This window comes from Phyllobates terribilis, unplaced genomic scaffold (genome assembly GCF_046119375.1).
Source record: "Phyllobates terribilis strain yellow unplaced genomic scaffold, ASM4611937v1 Scaffold_1__5_contigs__length_1240528914, whole genome shotgun sequence".
Lineage (NCBI taxonomy): Eukaryota > Metazoa > Chordata > Amphibia > Anura > Dendrobatidae > Phyllobates > Phyllobates terribilis.
The window spans coordinates 324,878,159-324,885,316 of record NW_027362761.1 but is presented as its reverse complement, the minus strand read 5'-3'; positions in this window follow the sequence as shown (position 1 = coordinate 324,885,316).

The window sequence follows — 7,158 nt, the reverse complement described above, 5'->3', positions numbered from 1 at the left end:
GTCCTGGCTTCCACTATGTTAACCCAGTGTGTCGTCAGCGAGATGTGCCGTCGATGCTAATAATCACTTGTCCTCGTGTCCGTGGTTAGGTGGACTTTCCCAGCAACTGCATTGTTGAGGGCATGGCAAATCTTGTGGGACACGTGCTTGTGTAATGCGGGGATGGAAATAGTGGTGGCTGGGGACTGCCACCATCAGGTTGCACAAAGCTTCCATCTCCACGAGCCTCAAAGGCAACATTTCGAGCGTAAGCATTCGTGTGACCTGTGGGGCATTGGCTGCGTATTTGCGCTTGTGTTCCAAGGACTGGGGTAGGGACTAGGACGTGGACGTGTTTGCTGATGGTGCTAGTTGAGAGTGTGCAATGACAGGTGCAGGGCAGGAGGCATCTTTGCATGGGATTGGTGTGCATACACAACAGTGGAAGAAGCAGTGGTGTCACCTGCAGACAGTGTTCCTGAACCCTAGGGTTCGGCCTACTTAGTCGGGTGCTTTGCTGACATGTGCCTGATCATGCTGGTGGTGGCCAGGCTGGTAGTTTTGCTACCTTTGCTGATGCTGGCCTGGTAGGTGGTATAAATGGCCTTTTTGGGGTTATCGGCAGAGTCTTTAAAAAACAGCCAAACTCGCGAAGACCTAACAGTTGTACTGGCAACTTCCGTCGTGTTGGTGTTGCGGAGAACGCTTGGCCACCTTCTATCTGCGGCAACCACACTGCTTGTTCTTTCCTATTGTGGTGCTATGCCTCCCTCCCCCTGTATGCTGCTGTCCTCACTCTGCATGTCACCATGCCAGATTGGGTCAATGACTTCATCGTCCATCACCTCATCTTCCACTTCTGTACTCTGGTCCTCCTCCTAACTTTCTGGCAATTGTGTCTCATCATCATTCACCTCTTGTGACAGTTTCCCACCATCGCCTTTGTGTGACCGTGGCTGCTCAAATATTTGGGCATCGCTACATGCGATTTCCTCTTGCCCCGCTTCAAGTGGACTGGACGAGAGGCCAAAATCTTTAAATGGGTAAGTGAACAGCACTTCGGAGTGTCCAAGTGTGGGATGAGTTGTCTCCGGGCACTCGACATGGTGGGAGGAAGGAGGATCAGGGTGAGGAATATGCAGTCCAGACTCACGGCTACTGAGACTTGACCATGTGGAAGACAGGGTGGTAGTGGTGGTGTCTAAGTGACTGGAAGCATTATCTGTTATCCAACCAATAACCTTTTCATACTGCTCAGTGTTAAATAGAGGTATTCTGCGGCCCCCTATTAATTGGGACAGGAAGGTCGAGCGACAAGATGTGGGTTTTTGTTGTGGCACAACTTCAGCTTGCCCATGGCCTCGGCCTTGCCACATGCCTTGCCCATTTTAAATGGAGGACAATATTTTCAACATTCAATACAAACGGCTGAATACCACAGTTTTAAATAGCTGGCCTGTAGGTTACTATTTTTTACAGCGACCTGGTGTCAATAACTTCAATAACACACTGCAACAACATTTAAATGTAGGCCAGAAATGCCTGAATTTGGAGCTACCTTATATGTGATACGTGTGACGGAAAACCACAATTTTACAAAGCTGGCCTGTAGGTTACTATTTTTCACAGCGACCTGTTGTCAATAACTTCACTAACGCACTGCAACAAAATTTAAATGGAGGCCAATATTTTTCACATTCACTACAAATTTCTGGATTTTTATTGCTGTAGTTTGGAAAGAATCTGGCTGTATTCTGCAGTGGCAACAAGCAAATGGAGCGGAAAAACGGTGTTCTCTTGATTACTTTTTAAGCAAATAATCAGGATTAAGATAAAAAAAATTATCCCTGGTCCTTGATACCTGGGGCCATGTCTAGAAATATCTGTAACAGCAGCAGCAGACACAACAGGAATGGAGCCTCTTGTGCTGTATACACTGCAGTCTGCCACATACACTGCCTGCCTAGCTCTGATATATATATATACAGTGCCTACAAGTAGTATTCAACCCCCTGCAGATTTAGCTGGTTGACACATGCGGAATTAACTTGGCATTGTGACATTTGTACTGTAGATCAGCCTGGAAGTGGGAAATGCACTGCAGCAAATTTTTTTTTTTTTTTTTTTTAAGACGTTAAAAGTTAATTCAGAGTGTCATTTATTATTCAACCCCTCAAACCACAAAAGTATTAAGAAGTAGTTCAGGCACCAAGAATAATGAGCTTCACATGTGTGGATTAAAGATCTCTTTTGCCAGCCTTTTCTGACTATTTAAGACCCTCCCCAAACTTGTGAACAGCACTCAGACATGGTCAACATGGGAAAGACAAAGGAGCATTCCAAGGCCATCAGAGACAAGATCGTGGAGGGTCACAAGGCTGGCAAGGGGTACAAAACCCTTTCCAAGGAGTTGGGCCTACCTGTCTCCACTGTTGGGAGCATCATCCGTAAGTGGAAGGCTTATGGAACTACTGTTAGCCTTCCACGGCCTGGACAGCCTTTGAAAGTGTCCTCCCGTGCCGAGGCCAGGCTTGTCCGAAGAGTCAAGGCTAACCCAAGGACAACAAGGAAGGAGCTCCGGGAAGATCTCATGGCAGTGGGGACATTGGTTTCAGTCAATACCATAAGTAACGTACTCCACCGCAATGGTCTCCGTTCCAGACGAGCCCGTAAGGTACCTTTACTATCAAAGCGTCATGTCAAGGCTCATCTACAGTTTGCTCATGATCACTTGGAGGACTCTGAGACAGACTGGTTCAAGGTTCTATGGTCTGATGAGACCAAGATCGAGATCTTTGGTGCCAACCACACACGTGACGTTTGGAGACTGGATGGCACTGCATACGACCCCAAGAATACCATCCCTACAGTCAAGCATGGTGGTGGCAGCATCATGCTGTGGGGCTGTTTCTCAGCCAAGGGGCCTGGCCATCTGGTCCGCATCCATGGGAAGATGGATAGCACGGCCTACCTGGAGATTTTGGCCAAGAACCTCCGCTCCTCCATCAAGGATCTTAAGATGGGTCGTAATTTCATCTTCCAACAAGACAACGACCCAAAGCACACAGCCAAGAAAACCAAGGCCTGGTTCAAGAGGGAAAAAGTCAAGGTGTTGGAGTGGCCTAGTCAGTCTCCTGACCTTAACCCAATTGAAAACTTGTGGAAGGAGCTCAAGAATAAAGTCCACATGAGACACCCAAAGAACCTAGATAACTTGGAGAAGATCTGCATGGAGGAGTGGGCCAAGATAACTCCACAGACCTGTGCCGGCCTGATCAGGTCTTATAAAAGACGATTATTAGCTGTAATTGCAAACAAGGGTTATTCCACAAAACATTAAACATAGGGGTTGTATAATAATTGACCCACACTTTTATGTTTAAAATTTAATAAAATTCAACTGAGCAACATAACTTTTTGGTTTGTTAGATTTATGCTTCTGTTCATAAAACCTACTCTCGTTTGCAATTTGAAGGCTCTAACTTATTTGCATCTTATCAAACCAGCTAAATCTGCAGGGGGTTGAATACTACTTGTAGGCACTGTATATATATATATATATATATATATATATATATATATGTTGTGGAATACCTAGACTAACAGGACGTTCAATGGACCCTCTTACTATATGCACATACACTGCCTGCCTGCCTAGTTCTGATATATATATATACTAGCTACTGAACCCGTTCTACGCCCGGGTGGCAAGCATTTTTATTGGTATATGGTCTCCCATGCTGGTATGTGCTGCCCCCTCCTGGAATTTGTGCTTCCCCCATCCAATCCCCACCATCCTATCCTGGTATGCATGGCACTCCTCATCCCCATTCCTGGTATGCATGGCATCCCTGAACCCCAATCCTGGAAGGCATAGCACCCCTCATCCCTAATCCTGGTATGCATGGCACCCTTCACCCCAATCCTGGTATGCGTGGCACCCCTCATTCCCAATCTTGATATGTGTTGTACCCCATCCCTCATCCCTATCCTGGTATGCATGGTACCCCATCCCTCATCCCTATCCTGGTATGTATGGCATCCCTCATCCTGGTATGCATGGGCCCCTCACCCACATCATGGTATGCATGGCACACCTCACCCACATCCTGGTATGCATTGCACTCCTCATCCCTATCCTGGTATGCATGGCCCTCATCCCCAATCCTGGTATGCATGGCACCCCTCATCCCCAATCCTGGTATGCATGGCACCCCTCAACCTCAATCCTGGTATGCGTGGCACCCCTCATCCCCAATCCTGGTATGCATGGCACCCCTCATCCCCAATCCTGGTATGCATGGCACTCCTCATCCCCAATCCTGGTATGCATTGCACCACCCCTCATCCCTATCCTGGTATGCATGGCTCCCCTCATCCACAATCCTAGTATGCATGGCTCCCTCATCCCCAATCCTGGTATGCATGGCACCCCTCATCCCCAATCCTGGTATGCATGGCACCCCTCATCCCCAATCCTGGTATGCATGGCACCCCTAATCCCCAATCCTGTTATGCATGGCACCCCTCATCCCCAATCCTGGTATGCATGGCACTCCTTATCCCAAATCCTGGTATGCATGGCACCCCTCATCCCCAATCCTGGTTTGCATGGCTCACCTCATCCCCAATCCTGGTACGCATGGCACCCCTCATCCCCAATACTGGTATGCATGGCACCCCTCATCCCCAATCCTGGTATGCATGGCACCCCTCATCCCCAATCCTGGTATGCATGGCACCCCGCATCCCCAATCCTAGTATGCATGGCACCCTTTATTCCCAATCCTGATATGCATGGCTCCCTCATCCCCAATCCTAGTATGCATGGCTTCCTTCATCTCCAATCCTGGTACACATGGCTCCTCTCATCCCTATCCTGATAAACATGGCTCCCTCACCCCCATCCTGGTATGCATGGCACTCCTCATCCCTATCCTGGTATGCATGGCACCCCTCATCCCCAATCCTGGTATGCATGGCACCTGTCATCCCCAATCCTGGTATGCATGGCACCCCTCATCCCCAATCCAGGTATGCATGGTTCCCTCATCCACAATCCTGGTATGCATGGTTCACCCATCCCCAATCCTGGTATGCATGGCTCCCCTCATCCCCAATCCAGGTATGCATGGCTCCCTCATCCCCAATCCTGGTATGCATGGCACCTCTCATCCCCATTCCTGGTATGCATGGCACCCCTGAAACCCAATCCTGGAAGGCATGGCACCCCTCATTCCTAATCCTGGTATGCATGGCACTCCTCACCCCCAATCCTGGTATGCGTGGCACCCCTCATTCCCAATCCTGATATGTGTTGTACCCCATCCCTCATCCCTATCCTGGTATGCATGGTACCCCATCCCTCATCCCTATCCTGGTATGTGTGGTATCCCTCATCTTGGTATGCATGGGCCTCTCACCCACATCATGGTATGCATGGCATACCTCACCCCCATCCTGGTATGCATGGCACTCCTCATCCCTATCCTGGTATGCATGGCCCCTCATCCCCAATCCCGGTATGCATGGCACCCCTCATCCCCATTCCTGGTATGCATGGCACCCCTCATCCACAATCCTGGTATGCATGACATTCCTCATCCCCAATCCTGGTATGCATGGCACCCCTCATCCCCAATCCTGGTATGCATGGCACCCTTCATTCCCAATCCTGATATGCATGGCTCCCTCATCCCCAATCCTAGTATGCATGGCTTCCTTCATCTCCAATCCTGGTATGCCTGGCTCCCCTCATCCCTATCCTGATATACATGGCTCCCTCACCCCCATCCTGGTATGCATGGCACTCCTCATCCCTATCCTGGTATGCATAGCACTCCTCATCCCTATTCTAGTATGCATGGCACTCATCATCTCTATCCTGGTATGCATGGCACCCCTCATCCCCAATCCTGGTATGCATGGCACCTCTCATCCCCAATCCTGGTATGCATGGCACCCTTCATCCCCAATCCTGGTATGCATGGCCCCCTCATCCCCAATCCTGGTATGCATGGCACCCCTCATCCCCAATCCTGGTATGCATGGCTCCCTCACACCCATCCTGGTATGCATGGCACTTCTCATCCCTATCCTGGTATGCATGGCACTCCTCATCCCCAATCCTGGTATGCATGGTACCCCTCATCCCTATCCTGGTATACATGGTACCCCTCATCCTGGTATGCATGGCACCCCTCATCCCTATTCTGGTATGTATGGTACCCCTGATCCTGGTATGCATGGCACCCCTCATCCCAATTCTGGTATGTATGGCCTCCTCATCCCAGATGTTAGTAGGGCGGTTGCAGACAACTTTATTATAATGGAACGCAACCGACCCCGGGGTCCGCAATGCAGCCTGGTGGACTGCTGCCAAACACTTTCCGGGTGAAAAGGAAAGCAATCAACTTAAATGATAAACCCTTCCATGTTACTGCACACAGGAACGGGTATAACGGTTCGCTCAATCTCCGTTAACTGCACGGGAGATGCGCGACCGGGGAAGTAGCTGTAGCCCTGTTAACTACACAGGCACTACACTGGTGGCGCTAGGATGCGTGTGTGACTACGCCGACGGGTACACGTGCCTCCAGCCGGCGTGCTACCGGACTGAAGGCTACTACTCCACGTGACTGACAGGTGCTAGCTGTGGATAGGACATCTGCAGGCTGCTCGGGGTGTTAGGCGACACCTTTGGCAGAGCCAGACTGCTAGACGAAACTATCTGCCTCTATGGAACTAGCCTGCCTGACAGAAACTACTCGTGGAACAAAGTCGTCCACACAATCGCATCACTGCTCCATGATCAGAGCGCGCCACCATGTTTGTGGGTGGGCCTTTTAAAGACTAAGCCCTGCCCACCGACGCGCCATTGGTGACGCCACCCATGAAACAATCAGGCGGTGCCAGGTCACCGAGTCAGGTGGGTGCCAAACCACCAATCACGATCCGCCAGGTCACGGGCATGCTCAGTGCTGCGAATCCTGGACTTAGACTCCAAACGCCCTGTCTCCTTCTGCAACCCATGCTTAACATTGCTAGGTACCAATACACTGGAGACAACCTGTACGTCTTGTGGACCAGCTAGGCATCGGGGCTGATGACAATGCTGAGCAGCATCAGCCCTGGCTGGACAAAATGGGAGACCACAGATGGTCCTGGACCCATTTCAAA